We start from the raw sequence: 20,532 nt of genomic DNA on the forward strand, positions 1-20,532 counted from the left end.
TAGAGATGAAATACATATGAATTTCTTAGCAGAACTCCTTTCGAGCTGGAAAAAGAAAACTCTCAAAGTCCACCTAGCTGTAGTAACTTTTAGATTCGTGTAGTTCCGTCGAAAAAAATCTTATCTTGAATTAGGGGCCTCCAAATTGCAAATGGTTTTTGTTGTTGGAAACTAGACATCCAAATCTACAATATAAAATGTTTGGAGCAGAACGTCTTCCTGATGGACCGTAGTGGTTACCCAAAGTTGATCATGTCGTCTGTTGAGCTTGCTTTCCGGCTCTATGCTCTCTGAGTTGTCCTACGAATGTTTTTTTCTTCTTGAAATTTACTCTATGGTCTTGCATGTAGTAGCTTTAGCTATTATGCGTCACAAATCTTATCTCTTCATTTATTTATTTTGCTGACTCGCAAAGAAGCTCAAAGGGTCCAGATATTACTTCACCAATTGTTGCACTTGATTTGTTGATAGTCTTGAAGTTCATCAATGGCGTCTCCCATGTTAATTGAAGGTTTTTCAAGAGATAAGACTTCTTATATATGGGACCTTCAACCAACACTTTCACAAGAGAAACAAACTATCATGTGCGAGGCCTAACAACAAGATACGTGGTCAAGAGATCATCACAACTACTGAACGCGAGAGACATACATCGAGAATGGCATTAAATGTGGAGACATCATACAGACTTGAAAAATTATTTGAGATGCGTTAGCAACAAAGCCTAGTTTACGATCATTTTCATTACTTAGGATTTGTATAGGTTAATGTTTAATCTATTTCGTCTCCACATTTTTGGTTGTATCAACTTTTGTAACATTGAAGTAATAAAATATCTTTTACACTTCAATGCAAATTGTCTTCTCTCTCGTATTTATATATGCCTCAGTACTTGAAAGAGTTAATGTGATGATCCCATAAGCCAAACCCTTTTTTTATTAAACTTACGCGACTGAACTTAGAATGAAACTCCAAGCTGCCTACGTACCTCGGTGAAGAGGATCAAGTCATAACTTTGTGTCCTTTTTTTCCTAGGCCGCCTCTCGCGAGGTTTTCAACCTAGCAGACCTTTTTTGGTCTTAACTTTTTCCTAGGCCATGTCTTTCGAGGTTTTCAACCTAGAAGACTCTTTCTTTTTCTTTTTTCTTTTTTTTGTGCCGCACACAGTTTAGACTCATGCGGGTCAGGAGTGTAGCAACATACAGTTTAGGCTCATACATCAAGGAGCACAAAAATGTGCAGTTTAGGCTCATGCATCAAGGAGTGTAGGTGACTTTCATGGGAAGTATTGCTTTAAAAAATTTTCGTTGATCAGACTAACTCTGAGATCATCCTTATCAATAATTTTGTATGCACCACTTGAATAGTCTTCCTTCACAACATATGGCCCATCCTATTTTGAGGTAAACTTGTCGCCTATGCATTTTTTGAGGATTATGGATCGTCGAACAGCTAGGACTAAGTCTCCCACTTAGAATGATCGTGGCCACACTTTCTTGTTGAAGGCTCTAGCTAGTCGATCTTGATAGCACTCTAATTTTTGTTGTGCTTCCAATCTTTTCTCATCCAATGCCTCTAACTCTGCTAGGCAAAATTGAGCATTCTCTTTGGGCATGAGTCCTTCTTGGATTGCGATCTGCAATGAAGGAATTTTTTGCTCCAACGGAAGGGCTACTTCTACGCCTTACACCAAAGAGTAAGGAGTTGCTTGTGTAGCAGTTCTGAAGGTTGTCCGGTATACCACAAAGCTTCACCAATTTTCTCGTGTCACTATCTCTTGTTCTTTGCAACAAATTTCTTCAAAAGGTTACCAAAAGTCTTGTTAAAAGCTTCAGCAAGGCCGTTGGCGGGTCCATTATAAATTGAAGACTTTTGTTGCTTGAAACCGAACTTCTCGCACAGACTCTTCACGAGCTTATTGTCAAATGGCGTTACATTATCATTGATTATGTATCTTGGTATGCAGTACCTAAAAATTATATATGACTTGATAAAATCGACAATAGTTTGCTTTTTCACCTCCTTGAGTGGAACAACTTCGGCCCATCTAAAGAAGTAGTCCGTAGTGTCCAATATGTACATCTGTCCCTTTGATGACTTTGGAAGCAGTCCAAAGACGTCAAGTTCCCATGCATCAAAAGGACATTAAGCTACAGTTGGATGAAGAGGCTCTGGAGGTTGGTGGATGTAGTGTGCGTGAAATTGACACACTTGACATCTTTTGGCATGCTCCATGCAATCCTTCACCATGGTCTACAGTAGTAGCCCATCTTCTTGATGCAAATATGGAGCTAGGGACCAGATTGGTGTGCTCCACATGAGCCAGAATATGCCTCATCCATCGCTTGGAGGGCTTCTTCTTTGTTAAGACATCGCAAGAATAGTCCTTTAAAAGAGCGGCGAAACAATGTCCCCTTATAGAAGATGAATCGTGGTGCTCTTCGTTTGATGCTTGTTCTTTGTTGTGGATGTTCCGGTAACTTTCCATATTCAAGGTACTCTATCAGTAGTTGCCTCCAATCTTCTTCTTCAATCACTCGAACAGACGTATGATGTTTTTCATTGATTTGAAGTTTAAGAAATCTAGGAATAACTCATCGATGACACACATATACCTTTGTTGACCCATTCTCTCCAAGTTCCATCGTCGGGGCCAAGTTATCCAAAGCATCAGTCTTGCAATTTTCTTCTCTTGGGACGTGGTTTAAGAACACTTGATTGAATCTTTCAATTAAACTAGAAGCATATTGATGGTATGGCAAGAGATCTCCCTTCTTTACCTCGTAACTCCCCAAAAGTTGGTTGATGATCAACTTAGAATTATCGTAGATCTTCAACTGTAGAACCTTCCTGTATAATGCCATTTCGAGACGGACGATCAAAGCTTGGTACTGTGCGGTATTGTTGGAGCATGTTTCATCTAAAACAAAGAAGAATGGCAAAACTTGTCTTTCTGGGGAGATCAACACAACACCTGCCCCCGCACCATTACGACATGTAGATCAATCAAAGAACATTGTCCATGGTGTCAATTCTCCAATGAACAAAACATCTTCATATGGAAGCTCATCAGAAAGCTCCCATTCTGCTGGAAGAGGGTGATCAACTAGAAAATTGGATAGTGTTTGTCCTTTCACAACCTTTTGAGGTGTGTATGTGATCTCATATTGGTTAACAATATGGACCATCTTGCTAGGCATCCAGAAAGAATAGGTCGAGTCAACACGAACTTCAGGGGATCTACTAGAGAGATGAATTTGATGGTGTATGCTTCAAAATAATGCCTTCGCTTCTTTATCGCATAAAGTAACACTAATCATATTTTCTCAACAGGAGTATAGTTCAACTCAGCTCCTATTAGAGTTTGACTGAGGTAGTACAAGGCTTGTTTCTTTCCTTACTTATTCTCTTGAGCAAGTAGTGCCAAGTGAACGTTCCTATGCCGTAATGTAGAGTATTAATGGCTTCCCAACCATTGGTGCCCATAACATAGGTGGATTCAACAAATATCTTTTGATGTTTCCAAAAGCGTTTTGACATGACTGATCCCAATGAAAAGGGGTATCCTTCCTCAATAGATGATTGAAGGGTTAACACCGTTCGGACAGATTAGAGATGAACCTCTGGATGAATGGTAAGTTTCCTTAGAGACTTCGAAGCTCCCTCAAGTTCTTTGGCTTGGGAATTTTCCAAATGGAGTCAATACTTGCAGGATCAACTTCAATTCCACGATGACATACAATAAAGCCAAGAAACTTTCCTGAGGTAACTCCAAATGCACACTTGGGTGGATTCATCTTCAGGTCAAATTTTCTTAACCTTTCAAAAACAATTCGAAGGTCTTCAAGGTGGTAATGCCTACTCTTCGTCTTCACCACCAAACCATCAACATAGCATTCAACCCTCTTATGAACCATGTCATCCAAGATGTTTTGCACTGCGCGTTGGTAGGTGGTACTAGCATTCTTTAGATCGAAGGACATCACTTTGTAGTAGTATATCCCTTTTGGAGTTCGAAAAGCAGTACATTTTTCATCTTTTGGAGATATTCTAATTTGATTGTATCCGGAGGACCCATCCATGAATGACATAGCTTCATGCCCTGTTGTAGTATCAACCATGAGTTCAATAATTGGTAGTGGAAAGTCATCTTTCGGACACACCTTGTTTAGGTCTCGAAATTCAACACAAACACGTATTTGACCATTCTTCTTCTTGACAGGTACAATATTCAATATCCATGATGGGTACTTCACCTCTCGAATAAATCCCGCCTCGATGAGCTTGTTGACTTCGACTTCAATTTGTGGTACTAGCTTTGGTCGAAACATTTGTTGTGACTGCTTCACATGGCATGCTCAACTTTTGATCCGAAAATGATGAACGGCTACCTTAGGACTAAGACCAGGCATTTCTATATACGACCAAGTGAAGACATCTTTGTACTCGGTTAATAACTTGGAGTATTCCCCCTCCTCCCGAGGCATAAGAAGCTCACTAATGAAGGTGGGGCGTGGATCTTCAGGAGTGCCTAAATTGAGTTCCTTAAGCTCATCCATAGTTGATTTCCCGCCATCTTCTAGTTGAGGGGGAGCCTCGTGTACTTCATCATCAATGTCAAGGCATAGGCTATGTTCCACAGTTATGTAATAGGATGTTTTCACAAAGTCTGACTTTTCTCTTTGACTTCCTTGGATGGTCGGCATGGATTCTTTTTCTTTCTCTGTTTCTTTACGAGGCTGGCAAGTGTAGACAATGGTTCTACTTTGCACCATCAGTGGAGCATCTGTGGATATTGACAAAATAGACTTCCTCTTCATATGTGATGGGAAAGCACTACAGATTTCTTTGTCAGCAACAACTTCAAAATGACTGCACTCCGCATGGACATGCTCCTTATGCTTTGATAATATATTTCTAGATGGTGACTTCCTTGTGTTCCCCAGGTGACGAAAGACGGAGGTCTTTGAGGTAGTGGGAACTTCCTTTAGATGTTGGAAGATATATATTCACCTTTGTGACTAATCCTTTCAAACACCGAGACCCGAGGGGTTGAGCCTCCAATGCGATCAAACACTGAAGCCTGTTGTTTTATATTCTTGTCCTTAACTTTATTCATCTCCTATACCGAGGTGTGTTGTGATGAAGCTATCTCTTTGCTTCTCTTAGATGAAATTCGAAGAGGCTCTGCCAAACTGAATCCCAACCCAAACTTTGGAGGCAACGTAGTGCCCTTGCTTTCTCAACTTCATTTAGGACTCATTGAGCCCATGTATCTTTTCACCAATGACTTCATCTTTGAGTTCTCCTAGTCTTGATGGATTGGAGAAGTCGTAACCAAACTTTTCAAGAAGTATGAAGGCCTTTGGATCAATGTACCCTTTTATTTTATCAGCTTGGAGATTGCCTTTAGCAGACTCACAAGTCTCAGATGGGATTTGTGTAATTGGGACAGCCATATGCTCCTTCAAATCTTGGATTGCTATGTGACTCATTTGCTTCTTTAGAGTACATTCCTATAACAAAGGTTGCCCTTTATTTCGAGGCTCATGCGGAACATAGTGAAAAAATAGATGCTCCTTATCAGTGTTTGTCTGTATGTCATCTTTAGATGATGTAGTTCTCTTCTTAGACAACTTGGCGATAGTCCATTGAGCCTCATTTTCTTCTTCTAAATTGACATCAGCTTCGTCAACTAATGATGGTTTCTTCACACTTGGTTAACAAGAATCTAATTATAATTTTGCATCTGCAAAGTATGACTCTGTCTTAGTGAAAAGCTTGATGACTACATCAATTTTGACTATTTATCCATCCCTTTTGTGCTTCAGGCATTGATGCAAAGTAGATGATACCACTCCATTCTCATGAATCCCAGGACGTCCAAGCAGTAAGTTGTATGATATTTTAGTATCTATAATTTGAATCAGGGTGTTTCACTTCATCTCACCAATGGATAATCCTACGCGGATCATACATATGGCTCGTTGTCCTCCTTGGTTGAAACCTTAGATTGTTATGTTACTTTTCTATAGCTCATCGATAAAAATCCCAAGCTTTTTAGCACCATCTTTGGCATGTTGTTGACAACAGAACCATCATTAACAAGTACGCAATTGAGATGTTATTCTCGAATGGACCCTACAACGAACAAAGTTTTGTACGTGGCTTAGACCACAACAACAAGTCATCATCTGTGAAGGAAATTGTTGCACAACATGTGATAACTTTTTCGTCATCATGATGTTCTTGTGGTTTCATTGGATCAATCTCATAGTTTATTTCCTTTGTTTCATCAGTACTAGAAACTACATGAGTTGCACCAACATGACCTCCACGAAGGAATTTTCCAGGAAAGAATTCATGCAATGTGATGGGCTTTCGGAACTTTGGCGATAAGACACCGTTAATCTTCTTGCTAATAGAAGAGTTGATAATTCTTGATGGTTGTAGCTTATCCACATTGGTTATTTTTGCTCTTGGCTTAGGAAGTCGTAGCCTCAAAACTGCTTGATATTTTCGTTTCTTGTGAGTGACTAGAGTCCAACCCTCATCGTCTTTGTCTTTGGACTAAGTATCCATATCTAGTGAACCTTCAAGAGTTTTCCTTGGAAGATCAACTTCAACGGGCTCAAAACTTCCAAATTGTAAGAAGGTGGTGCTTGAAACAATCTGTAACCTTGAACACTTCTTTTCCTTGAGCGTGATACTTGCATGATTTGCTTCTGTTGTTTCATCCATGTCTATAATGTTCTTTCCTTCACTTACAAGAGCCATTATTTTCTCCTTCAAAACGAAGCATTTCTCTATAGGGTGGCTAATGAAACGATAAAACTTGCAATATTTCGGATTGCCAACTTTACCAATTTCCTTAGGCATTTTTGATTTAAGAAGATCGATGAGTTTCTTAGCAAGCAATTCATCAAGGATCGTGGGTACGTCCGAATTTGGAAACGGTTAAACCTTTGCCTCTAATTCCTTCAAGGTTGGACGACGTTTCTCCTCTTTGGGATATTGACTCGGGGTCTTATCCTCTTTCACTTTTTGCTTGGTTGTGACTTTCACGTAAGTTGCTTTCACCGCCATAGATTCTTTAGTTTGGTTCTTTGTTACAACATTTTTCTTGAACTCCTTCTGATCAGCAAATGGAGATGCCTTTCCATGACTTGCGATACTCAACTCCATGTTGTGTGCTCGCGTTGCAAGTTCTTCGAAAGTTCGCATTTTGATCCCTTGTAGGATGTACAAAAGGCCCCAGTGTATTCCTTGAATGCACATCTCCACAGCAGATATTTCTGAAAGGTGATCCTTGTAGTCCAAACTTAACGCTCTCCAATCCACCACATGCTCGTCTTTTCTTTGCTTGGTGCCTATCAACTCTATCATGCCTACAGTTCTTCGGGTACTGTAAAAACGATTGAGGAATTCCTTCTCAAATTGCTCCCAACTATTAATGGACTCAGTCTCCATGTCAATATACCAGTCAAATGTGTTCCCTTTCTACGAACGAACAAACTATTTTAGCAAAAGGTCACCATGCATTCCAACATTGCTACAAGTCTTGACAAAGTGGGCAATATGTTGCCTTGAGTTTCCTTTGCCATCAAATTTATGTAGATTTGGTGGTTGATAATTGGTTGGCATAGTTAGACAATCAATCCTCTTAGTATAAGGCTTAGATTAGTACAACGAACTGTGTGATAGTCTGCCATATTGAGCTCCGATGATGTTTGTTATCATGTCTTGCAATTGTTGGACGGATAATGCTGCAACCAAAGTGGATTGATTTTCCTTCTGAATGCTGAACTTGGCAAGTGATTCCTCAACATCTATATTTTGTGAGGTGAAGACAGGTGAATGAGAAGGTACATGACTCGACTCTCTAAGTGCATAGGCCTCCAATTTGTTCATGAGTTGAGCGATTTGAAAGTCTTTGTCTTTAATAGACTTTTTTAAGACTTCTATAGTCTGTTCTATCATGGAAAACTTTTCGTCCACGTTAGTTGCATCAGTCATCAAGGCGTTGACTTTCGTTGAAACTGGAGAATCCACCAAATCCTCAAATCCACCAAGGTTTGAGTCTATTTGAGAAAGTTCGTCAAATAGTGTGAATGGAGTGTTGCCCCCAGAGATTGCGGTTGGGGCGTCATATGAGATCTGCTCTTCTTTTCCATCTCCAAGGAGGCGAAGTATTTGGATCCATCTAAGCCACTAGCCTTGAACTTGCTTCGAGTGTTGGGCCAACATGACTGAGCTCAGCGGATGCGACAACAGCAACATCTTTGCATGAAACATCATCGCACTTGTGAAAGGCCATTGCAACAGTAGATATGAAGTTTGAAATTTTTAACTTGCAAGAGGAAGAGATGAAGGGCAGAATTGGTCCCACTGGGCGTGCCAAAATTTGTTCGCAACAAATTTTATTAGTACAAAAAATAAACTGCAACAAAAATATTATGAAGAAAAAGAGATTTTATTGATAAATATTTGTGAGTACAATTTTATGTATCCCTTGATTCTTATCTCAAAAATTTTCCGTGATTCGAGGGCTTGAGAAGCATCTTTCTCGAATGTAGGACGATGCAGACCTCCTTGTGATGTATTTAATCGCCAAGAACGTCGAGCAGCACTTTGTTGTTATGGGTTGATCTCCGGGAAGAACTCCGTTGATCACTCCTTTGTTGAAGAACTATGCACTTGATGATTGATCTCTCTGTTTGTGGATGCGTTCACCAATTGAGGAATGTTCTTCTCCAACTCTGAATATCCTTTCGAGAGTTATGTAACCCCTCTATTTATAATGATAGAGGATGGACAACCCATCTACATATTAACTCTTTTGCTTGATTCTGATTGGCTCATGTGAGTCATCAAACTTATCAAACAAGCTATGTGATAAGCTTGCTTGTGATTGGCTAAGACATGTCATTTTAGACACTTGGCGATTCTTGATTGGTTATTGTTTTGGACTGGGATTGCCACATCATTTAATAAGTGGCATCATCTTGTTGGCCTTGAGTTTGACTGGACATGACATGTCACTTAACACATGGCATGAGTTTGGGCCTTAAGATGAAATGGACCTTGGGCTTGAAAATAATAAAATAGACTAATTTAATTTGTAAAGTCCAAATTAATTTTTTAACCCAATTGAGTTTAATCCAAATTTTGTATGGATTAGACCCAACAAATTTTATATGTCTACATAGTCTTCTTTGCTTTCTATCGACTTTTCAGATATAGGATTGCATGAAACTTTTTTGGATGAATTTTACGAGAAGATGAGAGATGGAGGAAATAAAATGACAACTGTCGGAGAAAAGCTTTTTTCTGGCCAAATTCGTTGTCTTCCATTACCGTTAGTGCTCCGTTATTTATATGTTGTAATCTAGTGTATAATAATTGTATAATATATGTATAATCAATATGTACATATTATACACTGATGTTACATTTATTATACACATATTATACAAAATTGGACAAGAAAGATTAGAGCGGCTACGGTGAGTATTGACAATATTTAATAATGTGAATATATATATATATATATATATATATATATATATATATATATATATATATATATATATATATATTATTACAGTATATAGTATGAACGGTGTATTTATACTGATAGAATGCATATACACTATTTATACACATTCAATGTTCATAGAATTTTGTATATAAAGTGTATATATAGTGTATAAAGTATATATGCAGTGCGTATAGAATTTATAATATGTATATAAAATGTATACTATTTCTCTCTGAAATACTCTTTGTCTTTCTTTCTTTATTTATCTTTGGGAAAATGTATAAGTACCCCCTGACCTATACCCGAATTCCCAACTACACACTCTACCTTTGCGGCGTTTTTATTACCCCCTAAACTATTTTAAGTAGAATTATTTGTAGCCTTAAAGCTGACGTGGCAGAGTGTATGTATATCACTCTCCTTTGGGAGAGTGAGAAGTAAGAAAAAATAATTTTCATATTTTCTTGTTGTTTTTTACCATTTTTTCTTACTTTTTCCCCTTTTCCTTTTTTTTTTTGCCTTATTCTTTTACTTCTTTTTTTCGTTTCTTCTCCAATTCTGGTGGATATTCATTCACCGGCGATTTTATCTTACTGTTTTCTTCCATTTATTCTGTTTTTATTTTTCCTCTTTCTATCCTTTTCACGCACAAATTAAACTCTCAAAAAGATCTATTCATAAGCAAATCAAAATATACTCAGATCGGGATAAAAATCTGTCGCCGAAAAAAATTCGCCAGAAAAAATGGTGTTCTTGAAATTCCGACGACCACCATTTTATGCTGCCGGTGACTAAAACAAAAAGAAAGAGAATGAAATAACCAAACAAAATGAGAATAATGAAAAATAAGAAAAAGGGATAAGAAAAAGAAGAAAGAATAAAAAATAATAAAAACATATGTGGTAGCGCGTGTACTTCATCACTTGCCAAGAGTTTGGTTGTCTAGTTTTAGGGTGGTATTTATTCCATTTAAAAATAGTTTAGGGGAGTAATATGATTCCCGCAAAGATAAGGTGTGTAGTTGGGAATCCGAATATAGGTCAGGAGGGTACTTATACATTTTTCCTTTATCTTTTAGATCTTATTTCTTTAGGTTAAATTAGTCCGTTTATATAATGTATAAATATTGTATATACATCGCCTTTTGTTTATTCTTCTTCTCATTCCTACTTTAATTTCTTATTCTTTTCTTGTAATAATTTTTTGTATAAATTTTCACTCTTTTTTTTTCTCTTTTAGTCCTTAGTTCCTAAAGTTTAGTAGTGAAATTACGGATGTATGAAGCTGGTCCAAGGGTAGGTGACGCTGATTTTTGATAATCTATCTTTTTTGAAGTGTGGGTAGGATGGTGCATTGGAGGTTGTGCGTTGATAGCAAGTTTGGTGGTAAAATTTTGGGGTAGATGAGATTAATCTTGAGTTGGATGAGTTGTATTTTTTATAAACTATTTGAAGGGGTATGGATAGGGCGACGCAGTGAAGTGGTGGTGGTGGAGGTGGCGATGGCGACGGTGATGCAATAACGACGGGGTAGTTGTTGAGCATTTTTATATGAATGTCTAACAGACGGTGGAAGAGGAAAGGTGTATAGGATGGGGTTGGAAGAATCTTGGACCGGCCATTCTATTATCTTTAGGCTACTAAGTGTGTTTAAAATATTGTAGCTACCAGATGATATAAGTTTTCAGCGAGAGGACACAAATGAATTTTCCTCGCACTCTTAGTATTGAAAAAAATATATCTGATTCGGCACAAGGAAGAAAAGCCTAAAGGAAAAGAAACCTTTAGTTTAGAATATATTTGTTGCCCTTTCCTCGTAGTAAATGGGCTTTATGTTGGTCCTATTATTCACCTAGTTAGACTAAAAGATGATATTAGTCTAGTTATATAGAAAAAAGTGGAGAACCTAATAAATTACTACTATTAGTGGATAAACCTACAGGTCGAAACGTGCTCTATGTAAGCTTAATCCATGTGTATGTGTCACGGCCCAATTTTTTCAATTGTCACGATCTAATTTTTCCTTTGCATCTAATCTTAGGGACTAGGTAAGCCTAGCATTAATTGAAATAACAACAATATTTAAATAACATCTAACCATTTGAAATAGAAATCTCTTTAAAATTTAGAACTCCGAAACCGGTAGTACAAGTCATAAGCTCTACAGAGTTTGCTAGAAAACCTCTAAAATACAATTGTCTCAAAATAAGAGTGAACAGTATAAATATAAAATAAGAAGGTGACTCTGAAGCCTGCGAACGCAGCAGTAGGTTTACCTTGAGTCTCCACAGCAACGATTCGTACAGCTACTAATGATCACATACCTGAATCGGCTCAAAAATTATGCAGAAGCGTAGTATGAGTACACCACAGCGGTACCCAGTAAGTATCAAGACTAACCTCTGTCACACCTCCTTTTTTACCACACCCGCGAGAAGGGTGTATCGGGGAGTTTTTCCAAATAAAGGACAATCGAAACGGGATTATTTTATTTAAAGATTCAGAGTCGTCACTTGGGAGATTTGTGGTGTCCCAAGTCACCGGTTCAAATCCCGAATCGAGGAAAGATTGACTCTGTATTACAGTCCGCGAACACAGAAATCTGGGTAAGGAATTCTGTTAACATGGGAGAAGGTGTTAGGCATTCCCGAGTTCCCTGGTTCTAGCACAGTCGCTCAACTGTTACAATTGGCCTATTATTTGATTTTAAAATACTTTTGAACCTATGTGCATTTTAACTTTAAACCGCTTTTAATTACTTTAAGGAAAATTTCAACGCCATCTAAAACACGTTTTGAATCATGCCACATGAAATGCACCTGCGGTCCACGACACATTTTATTTAGCGTTGTTGAGATTTGGATTTGGGTCACATGTAATGCACACCCGAGTTTTGAAACTTAGGCATCATAACTATGTCACGGGAACCATATCCATAGTCACGATGTTTTATTAATCGCGCCTAAAGCAAGCTACGATGTTCATACCTTAGAAACCAAACTTCCTTTTTCATTTTTCACAACGTCCCTAAGATAATTCGATTAACACATGAAGACAAACTCTTTAATAATCCTCTAAATGTGTGAATATATATTCGGACAACAGTGAGAAGAATTAACCTCATTCTGCCCAAAAAAATTCAAACTAGAGGAAGACTAAATGCATGTTTAACAAAATTTAAGAGCAGTACAACAATCCGAGATACAAAAAGAGCTACTACTATAAAATAAATGGATTAAAATGTTCAATAAATATTAGAGATATGATCAACAGTGAAATATGCAAAAGTTGAATCATGCACAATAGTAAACTGCATCCCATACCTCCCCACCTCATAAATTGCACTGCTTATAAACAAGAAGAAAAAAAAGAAGTTATATCTGAAGCAACAAGCTGAAAAAGATAAAGATGAACCAAGTAAACAACAAAACCTACTAATTGGAATAACCATACTTTACTGTTCCATTACACGAAATTCGGTACTCAGTCAAAACCAAAAAGAAGTGACTTTATTTAATGGTGATGAAGTAATTACAATGAGTGACCTTTGCAGGCTTGCGTAATTTGACTGTGGACATTATTACTAACACGCAAAAAGAGTAGAAGGGAAACAGATAAAATCATGGGATCTGCATTTTATTTGGAAGTCGACGTGTATGTAACTGGTGATAAAATTTTAATCTTCAACAATCAACCATAAATTTCTTATATTTTCTCTTTTGAACAAGTTTTTTATTCGTTTTTCAGCTACAACCAACAACATTTGCCAGAAAAGTGAAAAAAAATCCATAAAGCAACGCAGAGAAAAACATCAAGGATTTGAATATGTTAAAAAAAAGAATTCTATTAAGATATTTAAACATAAGAACCTGCGTGGTCTTCATTTTTAGCTAACATGAAAGAAGCAACAGCCGAAAATCAACAGCAATCAACAATGAATAATAATCCAATTTTTCTGAAATTTTTCTTTTGAATATTTGAAGACAAGACCTCGGATAGAACCTCTCACCGGCGGTCAGATCTGGAGGAACCAAACGGCGTTCATGAAGGTTGCCGGAATTCTTAGGGGGCTTTTTTTTATTTGGTCAGAGGGAGGGAGTAGCGCTGATCTCTTCGTTGCTCCTGATGGGATTTTTTGATCTTCTTATTTATAGAAGAGGCAACGTCTTTTTTGAAGAGATGGTCTCCTTCTCTGTTGAAAATGAGAGATGGTGAGAAAGAGAGTAGTCTCCTTTCTTAGGAGGTAAAGACGAATAGGTGTATTTTAGCTGGGATCTTTTTTAGGTCTCCAAAATCTGATCTCTTTTGTACCTTAGCTCTCCTTTTATGTGAGGGATTAGGGTATAAAAAAATGAAAAAGTGGTAATGGGGTCAAATGGGTCTTGGTATTGGAATTGGATTGGGGTTTAGAATTGATTTGAGCCTTTAGGAATTGGCCCAATTTTAGAAGAAACAAGACCAAAAATACATTCTTCCTAATTTCCTTTTCTCCTTTTTCTTTTCTTTAATTAATTAATTAAAAATCCTAGATTATCTAAAAATATGAAATTAAACTAATTAACTAACTATAAAAATTATAAAAAGCATGCTTAATCCTAAAGTAAAAGAGAAAAAATCAATAAAAGGAAAAAGTGTAAAAATGAAGTATTTTTGTGATTTTCAATTTTTATAAAATAAGTAACTACCGATTAATCCTAAAAATATAAAAATAAAGCCTAAATGCCATGCGTGATATTTTTGGTATTTTTCATAATTTAAATAAGACTTAAACATGCAAGAAAATGCAAACAATTAATAAAATTTCTATGAAAAATCTACGAACATTGCAAATAGTGGGAAAACACTATTTTCTTGAATTTATGGGACTAAACTCACATAGGACAAAAATCACGTGCTCACAGCTGCCCCTCTTTGCCCGGAAACACGAAGAGTTTCGTGCAAAGATAAAGTGAGCGGATACGAGCGATTTTTGCCCGATTGAATACTCCGTAGGAAGCATTTTTAAAAAATTTGACTGCACCCTGCTTCCGAGGTTGCCTACATATCCTTGGCTATAAAGGAATCAAGTTAGTGTAGTTCGGGAAGTTTTGGTAGCTGGGGCTACCATGAAGCTGTGATTTCACTGTTGATGTTACTGCTTACTGAACCCCCTTATTACACCATGATAAAATGAAAAGAAGCTAGACTAGACTATGATCTATGCATTACAAAATCCTATCTATATCTTCAAACTTGCTCTTATGGTTCTTGTTGCCTTGTTGACTGGTACTCTCCTGGTGGAATCCCCTTGTTGCCGCCTTGAATTGTAATCTGAGATGTGTCCCTTTCTCCGGGTGGACGCCTGATTGCTGAAACTTGAATGTATTCCCTTGTTCTCCAGGCGGGCGCCTGTTTGCTGAACTTGAAATGTATTCCCTTGTTCTCCAGATGGGCGCCTGATTGCTGAACTTGAAATGTATTCCCTTGTTCTCCAGGTGGCGCCTGACTTCCACAAAATAAACAAAATAAAGAAAATGTCTGCCCCGGTTTGGCATGTTACCAAACATCAGTAAGAACTTTGAAAGCTGAAACTTGAACTATACTCCCTTGTTCTCCAGGTGTGTGCCTGATTGCTGAACTTGAAAATGTGTTCCCTTGTTCTCCAGGTGGGCGCCTGATTATCGAAACTCGAAATGTATTCCCTTGTTCTCCAGGTGGGCGCTTGATTGCTGAACTTGATATTCCCTTATTTTCCAGGTGGGCGCCTGATTACCAAAACTTGAAATGTATTCCCTTGTTCTCCATGTGGGCGCCTGATTACTGAACTTGAAATGTATTCCCTTGTTCTCCAGGTAGACGCCTGATTACCAAAACTTGAAATGTATTCCCTTGTTCTCCATGTGGGCGCCTGATTGCTGAACTTGAAATGTATTCCCTTGTTCTTCAGGTGGGCGCCCGATTACTGAACTTGAAATGTATTCCCTTGTTCTCCAGGTGGGCGCCTGATTACTGAAACTTGAAATGTATTCCCTTGTTCTCCAGGTGGGCGCTTGATTTCAACAAAAATAGACAAAAATGAAGAAAATTTTCTGTCCTAGTTTGATGCTGGGCTCATTGAATCATGTTACCAAATATCTCAATGAATTTGAAAACTAGATCCCATTATCCAGGAGGATCCTGAAAACTCCTAGTTATATGACAGTTTTAAAGATAAGTTATATTTCCTAAAGGTAAGACTTCCACTAAATTTTGTTATCTATGAAGACCTTAAAACTAAATCCCATTATCCAGGAGGGTCCTGAAATTTAAAATCAAATCTCATCCTAAGGGTGAAAATTTCAGAGCTAAATTCAACTTTCTAACGGTGAAACTTATGCTAAATCTTAGCATCTAAGGGAGGTATTAAACTAAGTCCCATTATTCAGGAGGGTCCTGAAAATTTCAAATTGAATCTTATCCTAAGCATGAAAACTTCAAAGCCAAACTTATATTTCCTCAAGGTAGAGCCTATGCTAGATCTTGTTACTCGTGAACGTTTTGAATTTTAACTAAGTCTCATTGTCCATGAGGGTCCTGAGAATTTTTAAGATTAAATCCCATTATCCAAGAGGGCCCTGAAATTTTAAAATTAAATCCCATTATCCAAGAGGGTCCTGAAACTTTAAAAACTAAATCCCATTATCTAGGAAGGTCCTAAAAACTTAAAACTAAATCCCATTATCCAGGAGGGTCCTGAAAATTTAAAATTAAATCCCATTATCCAGGAGGGTCCTGAAAACTTAAAACTAAATCTCATTATCCATGCGGGTCCTAAAATTTAAAAACTAGATCCCATTATCCAGGAGGGTCATGAAAACTTAAAACTAAATCCCATTATCCAGGCGGGTCCTAAAATTTTAAAATTAAATCCCATTATCTAGAAGGGTCCTGAAAATTTAAAAACTAAATCTCATTATCCAGGAGGGTCCTGAAAACTTAAAAACTAAATCCCATTATCCAGGAGGGCCCTAAAAATTTTAAATTAAATCCCATTATCCAGTAGGGTCCTAAGAATTTAAAAACTAGATCCCATTATCCAGGAGGGTCCTGAAAACTTAAAAAAAAAACTAAATCCCATTACCCAGGAGGGTCCTAAAATTTTAAAATTAAATCTCATTATCTAGGAGGGTCCTGAAAACTTAAAACTAAATCCCATTATCCAGGGGGTCCTGAAAATTTAAAATTTAATCTCATTATCCAGGAGGGTCCTGAAAACTTAAAATTAAATACCATTATCCAGGCGGGTCCTACAAACTTAAAACTAAATCCCATTATCCAGGAGGGTCCTGAAACTTCAAATGAAATCTCATTATCCAGGCGGGTCCTGCAAACTTCAAATGAAATCCCATTATCCAGGAGGGTCCTGAGAGTTTACAGTCAAACCTGTTTGGTGCTTGACTTTCCTTGCGGTGGGTTTCTCCGAAACAAACGAAATTTCCTGCCCCTGTTTCAAATCAGAGAAAAATCTTATCAGTTTAAAATATGGTGGTTGATTTGTGGCCTTGACTTTGAGGGCGATTGCTCCTCCACTTCCCATGATAACTTTGACTTCCACTCGAAGAACTTGCTAACCACTTTCTCTATCATCCTTATCACAGAAAATACCTCTTCTCCGTTCAGACCCAATACCCTCTATCTGTTGCATTGCTCATTAACCGACGTTTACCAAACCTTTGTGTCTCGCATGAATCTCAAAGCACGTCAATTGCCACCCACTCAGTGTGTATGCTGTTCTTTCTTGGCTTAAACAACTGGCCTTGGCCTTGAGGCCTATTGCTCCTTCACTTGCCATGATAACTTTGATTTCTGCTTGGAAGACCTTGCTTGTCGTTGGTTAACCACTTTCTCTATCAACCTCATCACAGAGAATACCTTTGATCCGTTCACCAACATCCTCTATCTGTTGCATTGTTCATGAATTGATATATACCAAGCATTTGTATTTCACATGAATCCCAAAGCATGTTGATTGTTAACAACTTAGTGCGCACGTTGTTCTTTCTTGACTTATGCCACTTTGATGTACTAGCCAAATTCCGTTTTGTACAATTGAAAAGTTGGTAGAAAATTTTGAAGTCATTTCTCCCTTGTTCTAACCAAATAGACTCAAGAAGAGGAAGTAAACAAAACAAAAGGAACAGAGTAAGGACAATGGAAAGAGATGATTCCTAACAAGAAAACTAGACACTTATCAGATGTAGATACCAACTCTAATGATTGTGACATCCACCTTTGGATTAAATGGCCTAATCAGTCAAGCAAGTCCGATGTTCAACTCTTATTGTACCTCTTTGCCGTGAAACTGGGCTTCAATGCTCCGATTTTCCAATCTGATTCACGATCCTTACTCGACTTGTAGTGCCCGAAGGGTTTTCACCATCAAGCCTCTCTCATTTTGTTCTTTCTCTCAACTTACTGTCGCCTTATGGTGTATGTGAAGGTTTTCACCGATAAGACTCTCTCATTTTTGTTTTCCTTGTGTAGAATGGAGTGTTGCCCCTGATGTGAATCATACCTCTAACTCGCTTGCCTTGGCACTACACAAAGATTGATTGGAAGGTCTTTCTTTGGACCGTAATGTAGGCTTTTGGATGGGGTTAGAAAGAAAGAGTATCATAAAGGCTCAAAAACAGCTTAAAAGGGCTCAAATTTACAACTTTTGGAATCAGATCTCTTATAACAACCACAACTTCTGCCCCAGTTTCTTTGCTTGGGGACATTTGGATTTTTATTTTGATGGGACCGAACCATGAGGCTGCCTACGTATCCTTAAAAGGAATCAGGTCGAACGTAGTTCATGTCATAGGAATTTACTTTGTTTGTTGTGATTTTTCTTTTCTTTTTTTTCTCTTCTTTTCTTCTTTTTGTTTTTCTTTTGTTGTTTTTTTCCTCTCTTTTTCTTTTTTTTCTTTTTCTTTTTATTCTTTTCTTTCTCTCTTCATTATTTTCTTTCTCTTTTCATTCTTTTCTTTCTCCTTTTTTTTCTTTGTCCTTTACTTACATTTTGAGCTTGCATTTCTGAGGTTTGCCACAGATTCCAAAAGAGGGGTATGAAAATGCCTTCGGCATTCAAATCTTCAAAACATGCCCAGTACAAACAAACACAATTAAACAAACCAAAGGAATCATACACAATATCTTTTAACTGCATTAGAATTGATAACCATATCCACACATTTTCCCTCTACATCTGTTAAATACAAAGAACCATTGGACAACACTCTTGTTACCATGAACGACCCCTGCCAACTTAGGGCAAACTTGCCTTTAGCTTCAACCTGACATGGCAGGATGCGTTTCAATAGTGTTTCTTTACGTTTTATCTGCCCCAGTTTCACACAATTCGGGCTTGAAGTGATCTCAAAATGCCTTTACTTATTTCCCTCAAACGTCCTTACATCTTCAACATTGTTTCATTGCTTCGTGATTAAACTGACTTTTAAAACCAGGCTGAGAATTACGTGTGCATGTCACGTCACTAGAGTCAACAGGAAAAGAACTATAAAAAGAAAAGAGAACTAAACGAAAATGACTTGAAATCACAAAAAACAGAAAATGGCATTAGACAGATGGTGAAAGGGTTTAGACAACAAAATAAACAAACTAAACTAGGGTTACAAACCTAGAACAAACCTAGACAACACTAAACGGGCTATTATGACTAAACAAACTAAGCAAAATAAAAGGATAGAAGGGTTTGAGTCACAAGACAATATCTGGATTACAACCCTAAAATAACCCGGATAGCAGAAATGACAACAAAATAAATCACCAAAACTCCTCCCTGGCTAACCAAGAAAGGAGCGTCTTTCCAATCATCAAAACTCAACATCTTAGCTACTGACTTCTGCATCAACGATACTAGGACCTTCACAAGTCCCTATTACATTGTTCTTAACAAATTGCCTTTGGGTTCCCTTTGCCTGCTCGTTCTTAGGATCAACCTCTGATAGCACTGAAAGCTTCGTAGCACGTGGAACTCCTAGGATCCCAGAAGAATTCTCACATTCCTTTTCAAAATAAATCATCCCCACCATATGCGTCTCATTATGCACAGCTGACGGACTTTGGCTAGTGTCTGTTGCGTCTAGATTTTGCACAACAATGTCACCTACATCAATAAGCTTCTGAATTGCGTTCTTCAGATTCCAACACTTCTCTATGTCATGCCCCGAGGCATCTGAACAATATGCGCACCTTTGAGAAAAATCAAACTTCTTTGGAAGAGGGTTTGGCATTTTTATCTGGATCGGCTTTAACATGTCCAATTTCCTTAGCCTCTGGAACAGACTGGCATATGACTCTCCCAATGGAGTGAAGGTTTTCTTCTTCCGCAACTTCTCGTTCTTAAATACTTGATTATGCCGGAAATCTGATCCAGGGGGGTTTCGATAGGCTCGTGGGGGTAGATAGGCATTTTGTGGAGCTGGTACTGGGAGAGTGATGTATGACTTTGGGAGTTCTGTGGAGAGAAGTGGCATTGGGGAGGATCATCTGGTGCATAAGGATATCCACGGGGACGATGTCGAGGCTGGAAGTGTTGATCGGGAAAGCCCATTGGATCATCTTTTCTATTTCTCTTTCTTCCACCCAAGCTTACTGGGATGTTCTAAATGTTTTTCGAATAACTCATGATTTTTCCTGACTTGATTCCCTCTTATACTAGATCCCCCGTTTTTAACATATCATTGAAAGGCTTCCCTAGGGCCGGGATCAAATGACTGAAGTAGGTGGTCCCCTGGGCTTGTAGAAAAAACTCAACCATTTCTTCTTTACCAATCGGGGTATTGACTCGAGCAGCCTGCTCCCTCCATCTGAGCCCAAACTCTCTAAAGTTTTCCTCTGGCTTCTTTCCCGTTCTAGATATGGAGAAGCGGTCTGGGGTAACGCCTGATTTGTATTGAAAGTTTTGAACAAAATCTTGATCCATGTCACCCAATGTAGGCCACTTACCAACATCTTGACGAGCATGCC

Source organism: Nicotiana tabacum, chromosome 18, assembly GCF_000715075.1.
Source record: "Nicotiana tabacum cultivar K326 chromosome 18, ASM71507v2, whole genome shotgun sequence".
In the NCBI taxonomy this organism is placed as follows: Eukaryota; Viridiplantae; Streptophyta; class Magnoliopsida; order Solanales; family Solanaceae; genus Nicotiana; species Nicotiana tabacum.